This window comes from Petaurus breviceps, unplaced genomic scaffold, assembly GCF_028583685.1.
Source record: "Petaurus breviceps papuanus isolate PSGF00001 unplaced genomic scaffold, PetGlider_PUasm1.0 164, whole genome shotgun sequence".
In the NCBI taxonomy this organism is placed as follows: domain Eukaryota; kingdom Metazoa; phylum Chordata; class Mammalia; order Diprotodontia; family Petauridae; genus Petaurus; species Petaurus breviceps.
Genome location: NW_027185735.1, coordinates 14,573,353 through 14,592,650, shown reverse-complemented (window position 1 = coordinate 14,592,650; position 19,298 = coordinate 14,573,353). Strand labels below are relative to the sequence as shown.

The 19,298-nt window shown below is 40.1% G+C and overlaps 1 pseudogene; it reads right to left on the bottom strand.

Moving 5' to 3' along the window:
- Positions 1-8,195: 8,195 nt before the first annotated feature.
- LOC138156985 (acidic leucine-rich nuclear phosphoprotein 32 family member B pseudogene) lies at positions 8,196-9,349 on the bottom strand (annotated as a pseudogene).
- Between the last annotated feature and the right edge of the window lie 9,949 nt (positions 9,350-19,298).

The window sequence follows — 19,298 nt, the reverse complement described above, 5'->3', positions numbered from 1 at the left end:
TGGGCAGGGGAACAAAAGGAATATATGACTTCAAGGACAATTTTTTTTTTTTTTTTGCTTAGTAGCAATTGTGTAGAATGTTGGCGAGAAATGGTAGGGGAGAAAAGGAAAGATAAAAATCACTGGCTGGGTTGGTTGAGGGAAAGAGTGGGAAAGGGAAAGTCATGAGAGTGAAATAACAAAAAGAAAAATAAGAAAAGAAGTGTTAAGTGCATCAATAATACATTTTTGAATGTTTTTACTATATCTTATACTTTCTTCTATTTTCAGTCTTTTGATTTTGTTTTAATGAATTTGGATTTTTTTTTTTTTGGCCTTTTGGAGGGCAATTGGGGTTAAGCAACTTGCCCAAGTTTACATGACTTTGAGTGGGTGTTAAGTGTCTGAGGCCTGAACGGAACTCAGGTCCTCCTGACTCCGGAGCCTCCCAATGAATTTGGATTTTCAAATGAAAGAGTGGAAGACATTTATAAGAGGACACAGACAAGCAGAACATTAAATTTATTATCTATATAAAACAATAAAGTTATAAAATAGATTCATGATTTCAAATGTAGCAACACTCAGGCTAATTGCACAACTTTCACTCACAATGGCAGGTTGGATCCCCCAGAAGGCTCTACTTTTCTCATGTTCAGAGGGGTAAGTTATTGTAGCTCACAAGCCCCTGTGGTATGTTTTCCCTTAGCTGATTGATATAATTGATACAATTAGCTCTGAACAAAGACTTTTTTAAATTAAAATTTTTTTTAATCAGCAAAATTCTGCCTTCCCTCTGTTTCATCTCCCTCTCTCCTTAATTAGAAAGAAAAGCAGAGCCCTCATATGAAATACATGTAGTCAAAATTAATTCCTCCACTGAACATGTCCAAAAAAGCTGTGTCATTCTGCACCCTGAGTCTTTCACTTCTCTCTCAAAAGTATGTTTTTATCATATCACTTTATCAAAAGTGGGTAGTATGTTTCATCATAAGTCCTCTGGTATTGCGGTTGGTCATTATGTTGAGCAGAGTTCCTAAATCTTTCAAAGTTGCAATATTGTTGTATGAGTTCTCTGCTTACTATGCATCCTTTCATACATCTTTCCAAGCTTCTCAGAAACCATGTCCTTCATTGCTTCTTACAATACAATAATATTCATCACGATTACATACTATAACTTATCTAGTCATTTCCTAATTGATGAGCATCCCCTCAGTTCATAATACTTTGCCACCACAAAAAAAAAAACTACCATTAATATTTTAATATATCCTTAAAGTTCGTTTTGCTTAGGACTAATCCCTTCTATAATCTGCACTTCTGCTTAATTCCCTTTTTCCTTTCTCCCTTTCCCCTTTAGTTTCCTTCTTTAGTTAAATGTATTTCTATATCCAACTCTGTATATGTGTGCATATGCTTGTATGTGCACACATGTGTGTGTTCTTCCTTCCTTCAACCAGTTCCAAGGAAAATGAGATTTAAATGTTAGTTGTTCCACCCACCCTTTCTTCTTTGTTTGTATAAATCTCTACATATATATCCTGATTATGAAATAATTGTGCCCAACCTTCCTCTCCTTCCTCCAATGTATTCCTTCCTCCCCCTTTCCATTCTTATTTTAATATTATCAAGACAGAACAGAAGCACTCCCCAGCCTTCTGTCTAATTAGACACCATCTATAACCTCCGATAATGATAGGACTCTGAGAGGTCAACATGTATCATCCCTCTGTATTAGACTATAAACAGTTTGTTCTTGTTTAGTTCCTGAAGTTGTTCACTTACATTTACCTTTTTCTGTTTCTTTTAACACCTGTGTTTGAATGTCAAAGTTTCTATCCCACTCTAATCTTGTCATTGGATATGCTTAAAAGTCTTCTATTTCAATAAACATCCATTTTTCCCCCTATGTAGGATTATACTCTGTTTTGCAAGACAAATCATTCTTGGTTGTAAGCCTATATCCTTTCCCTTTGGAATACTATATTCTAAGCTCTCTGCCCCTTTAAAGTGGTGGTTTCTAAATAATGTGTGATTCTGACTATATATCCTTGATACTTGAATGTTTTCTTTTTAGTTGTTTGCAGTATTTTTTTTCTTTGACTTGGTAGCTTTGGATTTTGATGTAATGTTCCTGGGAGTTTTCATTTGAGATTTTTATTCAGGAGGTGACCAATGGAGTCACTTTCCACTTCGTACACTAGTTCTAAGAGATCTGAGCAGTTTCCTTTTATGATTTCTTGAATATGATGCCCCTTTTCCCCTTTCCACCCTGTTTTCATACTCCTAGCCTTGACCAGTCTACCAATAAGAGGATGTATTTTATTAAAGGCAAAAATGAACAGGGTTACGTGGTCCATGTTCAGTGCTTCATAATGAAATGCTTTACTAATGATAAGTTCACCATGAATGGCATATACACATAACATCCTTATGAGGTTTAATAAGAGGATGGTAGCAAAGTGACAGAAACAATAATGCTTTGGGGAGAGTAGCTGCATCTCTTTATGGAGTGGAAACTCAAAGAATAGGATGCTCTTAATTTTATGGTTCCAGATAAGAAAAGAAATAGTCTTAAGTTTTCTTTCTCTCTTTGCAGTTGCTGTTATCTCTGCTGCTACAGTGGCAGCACATGCTTTGAAGCATGCTTTTAGAACTTCATTGAATTCCAGGAAGATGAGTGAAAAATACTTAATAGGGACAAAACTTTGAGTATCGACACAGAAAAGTCATCCTTATATCCATGAAAGGCATCAGACATTCCCAAACTGTAGAAAATACGAACCATATCATAAGATTCTTCTATCTTGATTTTGGAGAGGAACAATTTCTTGCTAAGAATTTCCATCAGGGCAGCTAAGTGGCACAATGGATAGTGCACAGACCTTTCAGTCAGGAAGACCTGAGTTCAAATCTAACCTCAGATACTTTTCACTTACTAGCTCTGTGACCCTGGGCAAGTCACTAAACCCTAATTGCCTTCCAAAAAGAATTTCCTTCAAAGACACTGCTTTTGGCTTTGTCCAGGTTATCAAGTAAGCCCTTTTGCCATCTTTTTGCCATCATCACCAGGAAGCACAAACATTATATATATATTTATTCATTTATTCATTCATTCATTTATTTGTTTGTTTGTTTATACAAACATTAGCACCCAGTCCAGAAATGGCTTTCTTCACCATAATCTGTGATTTCATGACTTCTAAAGAATTTCTTCATAGGATCAGAATCATTTTTCCATTTTAATTTAAAGTTACTGGTATTCACAAAGATTAATAGGCTAAGTGAATGTACTAAATTCTCAGACAGTCTCAAAAGTTCACCTTTAGTCTTTTCTGCTACCCAAGCATTTATGTGTTTCCTAATGGGCTGATTCTTGAGAAAAGCAAACATCTGCCAGTATCGAATTGGAAAATTTTTCATAGGATTCTTTAAAGGATAGGGGGAAATTTAGATTATTTTCTCCAAAGACTCTATTGATAGTTCTAAGCAGGAATGAATAATCTGGCTTGTTCATTTTGCTGAGAAGTGACTGGAAACCCAGGTTAAGATCTCCACCTCTGTTTAAACAAAGTAATTGTTCCATCTGGGCTGCAGTGTCATTCTTTGATCCCAAGAGAATGATGGCCAGGGTTGGGGGAGAAACCACCATATTTTCTGGTTTTTCTTTGAAAATTTTTTCAGAAAAGTAATGGCAAACATTGTTTGCCTCAGTGAGGGAATCCATGATGGAACCTGGGAAGTTTCCTCTCTGTTTTTTTCTCTTTTACAGGAAAACCATTTGCACAGTTTCACAACCTTTTTCAATGATTCTTAAATTATCTCTTTCAGATCAGTTGTTTTTGCTATGAGATATCATACTTCTTTCTATTTTTTTTTAGTCTTTCAATTTTGTTTTAATCTTTCTTGTTGACTTAGGGAGTTTGTTTCTTGGGCAAGATTTTGTACTTCTTATGCCAACTCCCTTTCTGAGGTATATGGGGTATTCAGGGAGGACTAGCACCTCTGGTATGAGGGCTTGCTGAACCCATTCCAGAGTTGCTCATCCACCTTTGGTGTCCACCTTTCACCCAAGTCTCACCAGTGGCTACAAGAAGTTGTAGCATGTTATATCAGCAATGCAATATTCACAATGCCTATGGCAATTAAAAATAGGCTGATTTGGTTATTAATCACAAAATATATCAGGCTTGCTATATGGGGGATAAAGCTAGAACATTTATTAAAACACCAAATGACTGAGTCCCAAAACCAGAAAGTCAGAGCCATCAGAATAGTTATGAAATTGGCACAGGTAGATAAAGTAGAAAGCACCCACATTCTCAAGCCTTTAAAACAGAACAGGCTACCTCAGGCAAAGGTCTTCCTCTCCCCACTCACAGCAACTACTCAGCATCCAGGAAGCGTGCTCTAGCAGCTCCGGCCCATGGCAGTCCTCAGCAGGAGTCCTTAGCAGAAATTCTGGCTGGCTCAAAAAGGGGTTCGTGCCTCCACCTCCACCTTGGCACTACCGCTACCACTGCCACTGCCTCTACTGCTGCTGCAATCATCACCGACTGCTAGCCACTGCAGGAACTCTAGCTTGGCTTCTGCTTCCTCTTGCTCCACCTCTTCCTGCTACATCAGCAAGTCTAATGGGGCATGGAAGATCTTTAAATCCCATGACCCTTATACATGTACACCATCTACACCCCAGTAAACCATCTCAACAGACAAGATAAACCAAGTTGAGGGTACATGACAAATCTCAAACCTGTCAGGGAGTTAGGGGACTGTCTGCCCCAAGCATGTGAAGACTTCCCCTGGCAGAATGGATGGATGAGAACAATGTGTTCCAATGGCCGTGAAAGCAGCTGAAGCAGGCATTGTGGAATACTCAGTGCTTGGTCAGATATGGAAGATGCTGAGATCATCCATTGTATCCCAGGCCATATCCAGTCATCCTGACTTTTTTGGAGGGGGTAAGGCAGGGCAATTGGGATTAAGTGACTTGCCCAAGGTCACATAGCTAATAAGTGTTAAGTGTCTGAGGCTGCATTTGAACTCAGGTCCTCCTGACTCCAGGGCCAGTGCTCTATTCACTGCACCATCTAGCCACACCCAGTCATCCTGATTTTAGTCTTACCATTGGACTTTGATGATTCTGGAAGAGAGAATGAGGCTTATAACTGCAATTCTGACTCATTTAAATCCAATTCATACATAAGTCAAGATATCACCCAGAAAGTGATTGGTCCTCTTGGAAAATAAAGGATGGACAGCAACAGTAAGTTCCCTTTCTGATTCTTTCTTTCATAACTCTCATTTCTTTTCAATTTTTGTGTCTAGTGTTGTCATTTATTTTGCAAAAATATTTTAACTCTTGTTTTATCTCTCCCAAAAGTTCTATTTGAATTTATGCCCAAGCTATGTTTTCCTTTGAGGCTTTGCTTATAGATGTTTTAGAGTGATTCTCTTCTGTGTTTATCTTAAATGATCCTGTCCCCATAATAGCTTTTTATATTGGAATTCTTTTATTGTTTGCTTATTCTTCCAGCCTATTTATTGACTTTAGATTTTATGTTAGGTAAGGGTCTGCAAGGGAATGTCTGGGCTGGTCCTTGCTGCTACTTTCTTGGGGTATTGAGTGTTCTGTTATTCCAGGTTCTCGTGGACTCTTCAGACTGGAGACTTGCAAGTTTTCAGGGCTCCCAAAGTAATCTGATCTGGGTCAAAGTCTGATTTCTGCCCTCCTGATCTGAGCTCTACAAGTTCATGACCTAGGTTTGAATCTGCACAACACAAACCTGAGGACATGTCCCATTTGAAATTCTGTAGGTTGTTGCTGGACTCAGTCATTAAGAACCAGATGGAAAAGTGTTGGTTCCTGATGATAGAACTGCTGTTTCCCCTTTGGTCTGGGATTCTTGCCCTGATTAAGAGGACTGGGTTCAAATGTTACCTTACCAATGAATATCTGTGTGACTAAGAGCAAGTAATATCCTTTCTGAAATTCAGTGACCTCATCTATAAAATAAAGAGTTATGTACTATTTACCTCACTGGAATGTTTCAAGGAAACACTTTAAAAAGTTTAGAAGCACTTTTAAAAACTTAAAAACTAGGGGTGGCCAGGTAGCACAGTGAGTAAGAGCACCAGCTCCAGTGTCGGGATGAGCTGGAGATCGAATCCCAGGCTCAGATACTCAGCACCACACCCAGAAATAACTGGCCGTGTAACCTTGAGCAAGTTACTTAACCCCGATTGCTTAAAAAAAAAAAATTAAAAACTCTCACTCTAGGTCTTAGAGTCAATTTCAATCTCAGCCTCATGTGATAGTCATTCCAAGAAATTGCCTCCTGACCTTACTGAGTCTACTATACTCCTTGTGGTTTATGGTCTTATTTTGGCTCACAAGGGCTCACACACACACACACACACACACACACACACACACACACACACAAACATAATAAATCAAGAGCTTAAAAAGACTTTAGAGATCATCTAGTCTGACCACCCATTTTACAAATGAGGAAACTAAAGGCCAAAGACCTAAGTAATTTGCTGAAGGTTACAAGGTAGAAGGTGATAAGTTTAGAATTTCAGCTCCTGTCCTATTGCACCAAATTTAGGTCTTTTCCCACTGTAACACTTCTCCTTTATCCCTATATATAGATAAAGTTATATGTATAGAGATAGATGTGAATATCTGTTAGTTATTACTAAGTAAATGTGGGTGTTTTTTTTTTTAAGGGAAGGAATCAGTTGTCAATTTATATAACCTATGCTTGCTTTTCCTCTCCTTTTTATTTATATATATTTTTGAGGCAATTGAGGTTAAGTGACTTGCCCATGGTCACACAGGTAGTAAGTATCTGCAGCCGGATTTGAACTCAGGCCCTCCTTTCTCCAGGGCCAGTGCTCTATCCACTGTGCCAACTACCGTGTTTCCCCGATAATAAGACCTATCCCGAAAATAAGCCCTCCCCTTACTGTGTAAGATTCCTCTAAAATAAGCCCTCCCCCGAAAATAAGCCCTATTGAGATTGCTACTGTAGTGAAGGTGATCCCCTGCGCTACACGCTACATTATGGTACCCTCTGTATGCACCATCCCCTCCCCCCCGTGAAACGCACGCCGCACTCCGAGCTGCATCCAATCAGAGCTGCAGCAGTGAGCGCGTCATCCTGTTCTTCCCCAGTGATTTGCTTATTGAATAAAGGTACATTTTTTTGTTCACATTTACCTGTTTATTAAAATTGCTGTCAATGTTCATTAAAATAAGCCCTCCCCTGAAAATAAGCCCTCTGGTGTTTTTCTGTCCAAAAAATTAATAAGACAGTGTCTTATTATCAGGGAAACATGGTAGCTGCCCTGTGGGTTGTTATTATTATTACTTGCTTCTGCTCTGTTGACTCCTGTTTCTCAGTCTATAAACACGTAAACACAATTCATACATTTCCAGGAAAAACTAAACACTGGACACTCCAACTACCTAATTCTTTTCTCTTTATTTCTAAGCTCTTGATTAGAATCATATGATTTCAATTCTTTCTCCCTCACAATCCAATTCTATTCAATTCAATTAGCAAGAATTTAGTTTTATTATAGTCAAGGCACTGTATTATTCACTGGGATTACATGACAAAAATGGAACATAGGCCTTCTGGTCAAGGATATTTTGTAGACAGATAAATACATATAAGATAATTTGATGTGGGAGAGAACACTAGCACATTGAGTTCAGGTCTGACTTTCTTTAGGAGGTGGCATTTGTATTGGGCCTTGAAGAAAGTTAAGTATTCCAAAAGTCAGAAGAGAGGGGGGGATACAGAAGGTGGAATGCTTAGTCAGGCAACAAAGTAGGTGAATTTGGATAGAATGTAGACCAAGTGAAGGGTAAAATGGTGAAATAAATATGGAAATGTAGGCTTAAACCAGATTGTGAAAGGCCTCAAATGCCAAACTGAAAAGTATATATATATATATTTATCCTAGGGTCACTGAAAATTTGCTGAAGAAGGGAGTGACGTGGTCAGACTTGTGCTTTGTGCTTTTGGCAGCCTTCTTTTTTTTTTTTTTGAAGGGCAGTTGGGGTTAAGCAACTTGCCCAAGGTCACAGGGCTAGTTTTTGTGTGTATGTGTTAAGTGTCTGAGGTCCAATCTGAACTCAGGTCCTCCTGACTCCTGGGCCGGTGCTGTACTACTCACTGTGCCACCTAGCCGCCCCCTTCTTTTTTTTTTTTAATAAAAAATTCCAGTTTTTATTTATTTAAAAAGACCAATAATAGGGAAGAGGGAGGAGGCTGCATAGTTTATCCTGAGAAAGTGCCAGAGCCCCTGCCCCTTCAGGGCCCAGGCAGGGCATGGGACACATTTTTCTTGGAAACAAAGATTTAGAAAGAATTCCAACAAATTGTTGCACAAAATACCCCTGAAAACAGAACCTTTGGTCACCGAATCCCCTGGCCAAGCAGTGCCTATGGAGCCCCTTCTGTAAAAGAACAGACCCCACAGCCAGCAGTGCCCAGGGCAAGCTGGCAGAGTCCATCCACAACCCACTGCTCACTGATGGCAGGGCAGTGGCTCAGTCCTCCCTGTGGTCGTCTGCAGCCCGTTTCCTTTTCTCTCCATGCTGGGGTTCTTCTCCCTCTTCCTCTTCATCCTCCTCTCCATCATCATCTTCATCTTCCTCATCTGCTACCCATCTTCCTCCTCCTTTTCCTCTTCCTCCTCCTCATCTTCTCCATCAACATCTTCACCATCCTCTACATCCTCATCAAGTTCTTCTTCATTCTCCCCGCAAACACTCTCCAGGCCTTCCCTCTCAGCCTCAGGGTCAGAATCTGGAGCTTCCTTGTCATGGGTATCATAGCCATCCAGGCAGGTGAGCTGGCACAAAAGGGCAAACGCACTCTCCCGTAGCTCATCAGCGTGGTCACATGGCATTTGAAAAGGTCCAGGTTCTTAAGGTTCGGCAGCTTCTTCAGGGGCTCCAGTGTTTTGATGTCTTTGAGGCTGGGTGTTCGTTTGGCCAGGACCTCCAGGCCTCCAGAGAGGTGGTTATCACTCAATTCCAACTTTCAAGGTCGGGGAAGCTTGGGTAGGTTGGCCAAAGACACAAGGTTGATGTCGACCATGCTAAGAAACTCAAGGTTTTCAAATTCTGAAGACAGGCCCCTAATCTTCCCATCATCTGAGAAGCAGTTATCCCGGACTAGATCTTTCACTTCCCCTGGCTTCCTGTTCCGCAGCTCCAGCGTAACCCGCCTCTTGATGTCCATGGCCGCGCAGCCCAAGCCCAGCCCAGCCAGGGAGCCCCAAGAGCCGCCGCCGCCAGGGAGACCTCCAGGAAGGTGCCAAAAGCACACAAAGGGGCGGAGGAGGGGGAGGGGGGCGGAGGGGAGGGCGGGGGGCGGAGGAGATAGCGCCCCCAGGGGCCCAGCAGCGCGTTCACGGGCAGACCAGACCGGCCCCAGTGCGCCCTCCTTTTGGCAGCCTTCTAAAGGATGGATTGGAGAGGGGAGAGGTTTGGGGCAGCTGGGAGACTATGGTAATCTAACACTACTCTGAAATTTATCATAACTATTGATAACTGTCCGGACGTCAGAGCTCCAGAAGTGAAATAATGGCCTAGTACAGGGACACTAATTTGAATAAATTAGTGGCAAGAGGAGGAAGAATCTCTGGTTATTCCCAGAAATAATGCTGATGGAAGAAAAGAGAATATAATACAACAGCATATTATAATATTAACATACTCATATTATATTATGTATTATAATATAATAAAGAAGAAAGGGAAGTTTCTAAATAGCTATAATTCCTGTAGAACCATACTGTCAGAACTATAGGATAGATAGTATATACAAAGATGATGGGTTGTCAGTATGTTAATGCTGGTGATCCCTTTACAAAGTGATGGAATTAGATCATTTTGGGATTGGCTGGGCTGAAAATTTGTCTATTCCCCAAGGACATTTAAAAGACTAAAATAGCCAGTCTAAGTCAAAAGGGGTGGAAGATCTTGGCCCCTGAGAGGGAATCACTGAGGGAGGAGGATCCTCTTTACTTCTTCCACCCCATCAGCCATTTTACATTGAAGGAAAATTACTCCAGTAGTTTTCCAGTAGGAGATACTACATTCAACATTGAACAGAAGCACACATGTGATTGGCACAGATATAGAAAGATGGTCACTCAAGAAAGCATCTTCCGGAGTTGGGTCCTCTAGATGCTGAGAAGGGAGCAGGCTGTGAATTTCAGATAGAGTTCAGTTCTTGCAATTGAGAGCACAAAAAGCTCAAATAAATAATCTTAGCAAAGGCACTGAACCTAGGGGGAGCATATGGAGGTTTCCACAAAGAGAGAGAGGATGCCAAAGTCCTCTGGCACTTCACTGTGAGTTGCTTGGCCACATGTGTTTCCTACATGTGTACCTCAATATCATTGCACTCTGAGTTGTGAGCTCTTCACAATCTGGTTTAATAAGCCTATATTTCCACATTTATTTTACCATCTTCCCACAGATGCTGTGTGTATTAAGGGAGAGTTTCCCCGGATTTTCAGGGGGCATATTTTGTTACTGTTATTTGATGCTATTTTAGTAAATGTCCTTTCTAAGATCCCATTGTGTCTACTGGTTGATTGCTAAGGGGAGTGGATCACACCAATTGGGGCTTGTCAACTATAAAAAAGTAAGAGTAACCCCCAACATGGTATCTTATAAACTAGGTGGTAATTGCCCCCCTACAAATCCAACTTGTGAATGGCAAATTGGGAAAGTAGCTCAGAGGAGGTTACATATTAAAATGGGACCCTAAGCATGTATTTGGTAGCCCCAAACTTCTAAATTCTAGCGTTATTTCTGCTGAAGACTCATTAAGAGGCTATGCCACTAAACTAAGTCTATAAAACAAACAAACAAAAAAAGGCCTATGCTGCCTTCTATGTCCTCTGAGCTGGGGGATATGGAGACAGTGGGGATCTGAGGCTATGACTGGAGTTTAATAAGTGCAGAATCTGAGTAGATAGGCAGTACTACTCTTACATTTCTATTTCTACCCAGCCAGGCCCCCAAGTTAAGCCTCCAGATCTTTGCTAATTACCCAGTGGCCTGCATTCCCTACACTGCAACATCCTCTGAGGTCCTGGATTAGCAGAGCCCTTGCAGGCGTTATGGCTTCAGTTACTATGACAACCCTTGCCTCTCCCCCACTCCCACAGGGCTCACCTACATTCCTGTGAACTAATGGCCACTCCCCACTGGCAGGCAGAAAGGAGCCCCCTTCAAATAGATATTCAAGGAAAATAAGTATTAAAGACTTGTCTGCCTCTCTCTGTGGTATGTTTTCCAACTTCTGGCAGTATTCCTTGGCCCCTCTTCTATTTCTGTCAGACTAGACTTCCTCCCATAGCATTATGCAGACAACCATTCCACAAATTTTCATCTGCTATGGTACCCACGACTTCTAAAGTCTAGTCTTTGAGTAAGGCTGTACTCCACGTTAAGCACTCGAACTACAGAGACAGTATCCTGACACAATTCCTGTCCTCAAGGAGTTTACATTGTATAGATACATGAGTCACCACAATGCAAGACACAAGGCAACAGGGATGAAGAAATCCAGAAAAAAAAACTCTTTGGAAATTGAGGAAGAGGAGATTGTTTTTAGCTGGGGGCATTAGGGAAGTTTTCATGGAGAAGGCTCTACAGGATTTCAAGAGGCAGAGATGAGTAGGGTCATTCTAGGTATGAAGGATATCTTTTGTGAAAAGCAAGAAACTGGGGACTAGCAGCTGGATTTTGACTGGAATGTAGAATGTGAAGGCAAGTCGTATAAAATAATTCTGGAAAAGTAGTTTGAAGTCAGCTTCCACAGAGCTTTAAATACCAAACTACAAAATACACATTTTATTCTACAGGAAGTAAAGACCCATTTAAAGTAGGGAATTTTTTTTTCGGTGCAGGTCAGGGGGAATTTAAATGGTCAGACCTTTGTGCAAGTCCCTGTGAGTTCCTTGAAGGAAAAAACCAAGTCATATTCACATATTTCCACACTAGTCACATTGCAAAAGAAAAGACACACACAGAGAAAAAAAATAAAGTTTTAAAAAGCATGCTTCAATCTGCATTGAGAGTTGATCAGTTCTTTCTCTGGAGGTGGATAGCATTTTTCATGATGGCTCCTTTGAAATTGTTTTGGGTAATTGTCTTGATCAGAGTTATGCTAACAAAAATAAAGTACGTACTGTTTCACTTGACATAAGAATTCATTTCAGCATACATTTGTTAAGTCCTACCCCATAGGAGTTACTATGGGAAACTACAAAGACGAAATAGTCCCTGCCCTTGAGGAATATACAGTCTACTGGGGAGGGGTGGGAGCTTTAAAATATAGTTACCCCTTCCACATCTTGATTTTCCCTGCCTCAGTTTTAATATATCAAGGATTGGCATAAGAAAACAAATGGGAATTTGGGGAGAGTTTTGCAGAAGCTATAGAAACATGCTAGGGCCAGCAGATGAAATAGAAAAAAAATTTAGAAATTCAGAAATGCATAAAATATATGCATAGTATTGTATGATATCATCACATTTTATCTTTTAGTACCATAATAATTCAGAATTCTTTTCTGGTATGAAGAGAGAGCCAAAAATTTTACATGGATTTTCCAGATCACAGTTGGGGTAGAAGAGGATGGGGGTGGCTCTCCTAACCCAGCGATGTGGAAGGGATAACTACCTGTACATGGATAAGCAAATAGAAGATCATTTGAGGAGGAAAAGGATTCAGCCAACTGGAGAGCTAGGCTGTCATGAAGGAAGCTGGGAGTTCTAAGAGGGAGAGGCGACAAAGGAGAGCATTCCAGATTTAGGGACAAGCCTGTGAAAAGGGAAAGAAATAGGAGGAATAGGAGGCCAGTTTGGCTGCACTATGACATCTGTCAAGAAGATTTAGAGGGAATAAGTCTGGAAAGGAAAGTGGGAGCCAGAATGTGGAAGGTTTTAAATGCTGAGCTGAGAAGTCTCTATTTTATCTTGGCTATAAGATACCTGAAGGTTTTTGAGTTGGGTAATACTTGGTCAGATGTGTGTTCCAAGAACACTGATTTAGTATTGATTGAATTGGCCAATCAATAAACATTTATTAAGTATGCTTCAGGCACTACAATGCCAGGTGCTAGGAATACAAAGACTCTGCCCTGGAAAAACTCACATTCTTCCATCCAGTGACATTGGCTTCCTTACTGTTCCTGAAACAAACAGTCCATTTCCCACATCCAGATATTTTCGCTGACTGTTCTCCATTTGTGGAATGCTCTTCCTCATCTTCCCTGGCTTCCTTTAAGTCCCAGCTAAAATTTCACTTTCTATGGGAAGCCTTTTCAGATCCCTCTTAATTCTTGAGGAAATTGATTATTTGATCATATAGATTATATATATGTTATATCTATACATATATAAAAAACACACACAATTTATCTTATATAGAGCTAATTTTGTATATTTGTTGTTTTCAATCATTTCAGTCATGTTTGACTCTTTGTGATCCCATTTGGGATTTTCTTGGCAAAGACACTGAAGTGGTATGCCATTTCCTTCTCCAGCTCATTTTATAGATGAGGAAAATGAGGAAAACAGGGTTAAGTGACTTGCCTAGGGTCACACAGTAGCTCCCTACCCCTGTTTAGGCCTTCATAATTACTTCTCTCTTGAACTGTTATAATCTCCTAAATGATCTCCTTGTTTCCAGTCTTTCTTCTTTTCAATTTTGCACTGGCATCCCCAAATGCCTACATTGCACTCTCTCATTAACTGCACTTCTTAGAATTTCATGTTTCCTTTACAACTTGGCTTAAACACCCTCCCCCCTTTTTACAAAAAGCCATTGCTTATTCTCTGAGCTACTAGTGTCCTGGATGGGAGGTGGACATGACTGAAATGACCAGACAACAACACAATTAGGATGATGATCTGGCTATATGAATGCAACTACATCTTGCAGATGTTGCATTACCAAGACATGGCCATTGTTTGAAAGTCATGGATTATTAACCTGGGTAACTGAAAAGATGATAATTCCTATAATACAGCGATGGAGAACCTGTGGCCTCAAAGTCATATGTGGTCCTCTAAGTCCTCAAGTGCAGTCCTTTGACTAAATCCAAACTTCACAGAACAAATCCCCTTAATAAAATGATTTGTTCTGTAAAACTTGGACTCAGTCAAAAGGCTGCACCCAAGGACCTAGAAGGCACCACATGTGGCGTCAAGACTTCAGGTTCCCTAGGGGCGACCAGGTAGCACAGCGAGTAAGAGCACCGGTTCCACTGTCAGGATGACTTGTGGATCAAATCCGGGCTCAGACACTTAGCACCCACCCAGAAACACCTGGCCGTGTAACCTTGAGCAAGTTACTTAACCCCAATTGCTTAGGGGCAGCCAGGTGGCTGATTTTGATTACATTAAATTAAGAAATTTTTGCACAAACAAAGCCAAAGCACCCAAGATTAGAAGGGAAGCAGAAAGTTAGGAAACAAACTTTATAGCCAGTGTCTCTGATAAAGGTCTCATTTCTAAAATATGTAGAGAACTGAGTCAAATTTATAAGAATACAAGTCATTCCCCAATTGATAAATGGTCAAAGGATATGAACAGGCAGTCTTTGGATGAAGAAATTAAAGCTATTTATAGTCATATGAAAAAGTGGTCTAAATCACTATTGATTAGAGAAATGCAAATTAAAACAACTCTGAAGTATACCACTATCAAATTTATTAGATTGGCTAACATGATAGAAAAAGAAAATGATAAATATTGGAGATTTGGGAAAATTGGAACCCTAATGCATTGTTGGTGGAGATATGAAGTGATCCAACCATTCTGGAAAGCAATTTGGAACTATGCCCAAATGGCTATAAAGCTGTGCATATCCTTTGATCCAGCAATACCACTACTGGGTCTATATCCCAAAGAAATCATAAAAAAGGGGAAAGAACCCACATGAACAAAAATATTTATAGCAGTTCTTTTTATGGTGGCAAAGAATTGGAAATTGATGGGATGCCCATCAATTGGGGAATGATTGAACAACTTGTGTTATATGAATGTAACAGAATACTATTGTTCCATAAGAAATAGTGAGATTTCAGAAAAACCTGTAAAGACTTATATGAACTGATGCTGAGTAAAGTGTGCAGAATCAGGAGTAAATTTTACATAGTAACAGCAACATTGTGTGATGATCAACCTTGTTAGACTTGGCTCTTCTCAACAATGAAATGATCTAAGGCAATTCTAAAAGATTCATGATGGAAAATGGTACCCATGTACAGAGAAAGAACCATGCAGATCAAAGCATACTATTTTCTCTCTTTTTGTTTTTTTTTCTTTCTTGTGGTTTTTCCCTCTGATTCTTCTTTCACAACATGATTAATGTGGAAATATTTTTAATATGATCATACATGTATAGCCTATATTGGATTGCATACCATCTTAGGGAGGAGGGAGGGGTAGAAAGGGGAGAAATTTAGAACTCACAATCTTATAAAAGTGAATGTTGAAAACTGAAAACAAATAAATACATTTTTAAAAGATCTGTTCATTGAAAATATATAATGATAAAAAACTGAATTCAGCCAGGCTTTTAAATGAGTGTTTTATTAATTATAGCAGTATGGCTATGAAGCCCTATATACTTTTGAAAAACTAGAAATGGAAGAGGAATTCAATCTACAGAAGTTATATTTGCTTCTTTATTGTACTGTTATGTTTCAAATGTAGTTGTTGCTAAAGAGAGACTAAAATGACCATGTGTGGTGTGTATAGGCATTTGGTGACAACACCTCCCCTGACACCTTGAAATAACTCTGTTATTTCATTCATAGGGGTCATCCATTCATAGCCTGGGAATTCTAGAACTGGATGATTTGGAAGATCCTTTCTGGCTCTAGCAATTTAGCAATCTAAGAAAGCACTATATAATTGTGTGTTATTCCTTGTAACAATTCTACGCGCAAGGTACTATAATTTATCTTCATTTTATAGGTAAGGGAATTGATTCTCAGAGATTAAATGACTTGCTTAAGGTTACAGGGCCAGTAAATTGCAGAGCCATGTCTCCTGATTCCAAGTCAAGTCAATAAGCATTTATTAAGTTTTTACGGTGTGGCAGACATTATGCTAAGGGCCAAGGATACAAATACAAGGGGAAAACAAAAGACAATCTCTACCATCAAGGAGCAAATAGTCTAATGGGCTCCATTGTTCTTTGTGTTCATGTTGCCTCTCAATTCCCCAAATGAGTCTGGGGTCCTGAAATTATCTCCTCCTATTCTGTGTCTGAATGCAAAACTAGTATCAAAAGAACACTAATTTCTGATCTCTCCAGATCAGACCTTGTAAAGGGAACAGTGAGGCCAGGGTATGATAGCTTACTTTGCTTCCTTTCGTTTGTCAGTCCCTCCTATCCCTATCCTTCTTCCATGGGTGGTTGGGGTGGGGTAGGGAGAGGACAGGCAGCATAAATTGAAATGGAACATCACAGTCATTGAATCTGTCCAGAAAAACAGATGGAGAGGAATAGGAAATGGGGAAGACACCTGTTGTCAGTCTCCTCCCTAGACACAGAAATTGGCTGCATGAACTCTGGCAAACCCCATCCATCCAAGAGTTATTGGCTTTGACAGGAACTTTTCAAAAGGCCATCTGAGGATACCAGGTGATCCCAAAGTGGAGAAAGGAACCAACTTCCACCTATTCCAACAAACACAAAAATCTACCATAGAGACCTCCTGATGAGCTCTGGTTCTATAGAGACTCATATCTTATACTTTTCTCTCACTGTGGGATCATGGAGTTTTAGATTTGAAAAGGATCTTAGGGATCACCTTGTTTATTCTCTCTATTTTACCAATGTATCAAGGGTCAGTTGTTCACTTTATCCCCTCAAGACTCCAGCACACAACTACTTCAAGCGAATAGGTTTGTGAGATTTCAGTGCCCAAGTGTTTATTGAGTGCCTGCTATGACCCAAGAGAAAGCTGAATTTAATACAGTATTCTGTTAAAGAACAAGCTGTCACCTAACATAGCAGGGAATCATGCAAAGCAGAAGGCAACTTATTACTTTGGGACTCCACCCAGAGCCTTCTGCTTCCAAAAGGCATCCAGGATATCAGGACATATCCGGAACAAAGTTCCGGAACAATAAAAAAGGGCTTCAGATAACCCAGGCTAGATTTAAACCAGTCATGCAAATTAACACCTGCCCATTGGCCTGTGCCCTAAAAGGGGCTGAGCTCTGAAAAAAATAAGAATTCATATTCAACAAACAGATTAAGTACCTACCATCTGCAATGCACTAAGCTAAAGCATTGAGATCACAAAGATGAAAAAATGTCATGGTTCCTACCCTGAAGTAATTATCAATCAGTAGAAGGGACTAGGATGTGTGTGTGTATACACACACACACACACACACATATGTATGTATATATACACACAAACATATATATGTATATATGGATGTATATATGTGTGTATATGTATGTATATGTATTTTATATATACACACATACAAACAAGTATGATATAAGCTCATGTGGCGTTTTAAGGTTTGCAAAGTATCTTACCTATATTATCTCATTCAATCCTCACAAGAGGATCGTTATGAGATAGGTTGCTATTATTGCTCCCATTTTACAGATGAGGAAGCTAAGATTCAGAAAAATACAGTGACTTGCCCAGGGTCACCCAGCTAATAAGTATCTGAAGCAGGATTCAAACCCAGGTCTTCCTGACTCCAAGTCTAGTGTTCTATTTGCTAGGTCATGCTGTTTTAAAAGGAGTGGCAGGGGAAATGCCATGAGGAGGGAGTCCCAAGGAGAGGATTAAACTGAGACTACAACCCATAACTTTCAACCTTTTCTTCTTCAAGTTACTAATGCTCAGTGACACCAAAACTGAGGCTGTGGGATTGGCTAAGTGGGAGAAAGACCTGTGAAATCCTTCCAAGTGTTAATGGGTTAAAAAGAAAAAAATTCTCTTTTTTTTGATATAAATAATGTTTATTTCTTTGTCTTCTTTACTCTTAGTTTCCCAAACTGTAAGATGAAAATAATAATACTTGCACTGCTGATATAGCCCAGTCAGTCCAGCCCTCTTCCCTGAAGGGAAAAGGATGGGGATACGGAGATAAGAAATAGTGTGACCAATGAATCTTTAGGTGCAGCCCACAACACCAAAGAAATTTACTAACTCTGGTGTTTATCCTTATCTAACTTACTCAAGGTGTATTCAAAAGGTGACTGGAACCTACTGATCCTTTTATTGTTCAGTTGTGTCTGACTCTTCAGGACCTGATATGGAAATGGGAATTTGAATATCTTTCCTGCCCCTTAACAGACCTAGGGGGGCTTTGAAGACCTTCCCTGCTCTGAAAGTAAACTCTGCCCCCTGATAGGCTGAATGTAGTCACTTGGAGCCTGTGGTGGGAGGAGTTTGCAGAGCCCACAGGAAGCTGGTCAGAGCTAGCCAGAAGGTGGAGGAGAGAGGAGGACCTCAGGCAAGGAGTCAGATAGGCTCCTGAGTAAATACTGATCTTGTATTGGTTTGTAGGAAGGCTGAAGGATGCTGTGACTCTCAGCATTATTATGGCTTCTGAATATCTTTGGTACTATGATGGAATCGGCTTACTGGTTTGGGGATTTGGTTTTCTGGAGACTAAATAAATGTTTCAGTCCTATCCTCTATCTGGAGAGTTTGGTATATTTTGTGATCGAAAGTCATGCAATACTTATAGTCACAGTCTTTATCATGATCATGGGAGCTGTAAATATTGCATTGGTGCTACATGACCCCATTTGGGGTTTTCTTGGTAAAGATACTAGAATGTCTTGCCATTTCCTTCTCCAGCTCATTTTACAGATGAGGAAACAGGTAAAGTGTTAAGTGACTTGCCCAAAAGTATCTGAGGTCAGATTTGAACTCAGAAAGATGAGTCTTCCTGTCTCCAGGCCCAGCACTCTACCCACTGTGCCACCATGCTGCCCCTATTTATCCTAGATTGGGACATTTGAAAAGGACTTCAGCTCCCTTTGTATCCCTCACTCCTTCAGTCACTTAGAACCAGCTGGCAGTTACTACTAGGTCTTGTTTCCTACAACTTCTGCATTTGCAGCTTCAACTGAAAGAGACCAGCTTAGACAGCTGAGACCTTGGGTGGCCCAGAGAAGCAGATTGACATCTGGATCCTTGTATTCTTTGTGTGTTGCATGCCCCACTGGTGGTTTGAGTGTTGCCAAAATATCTAGTACTGGGCTATGGAGTAC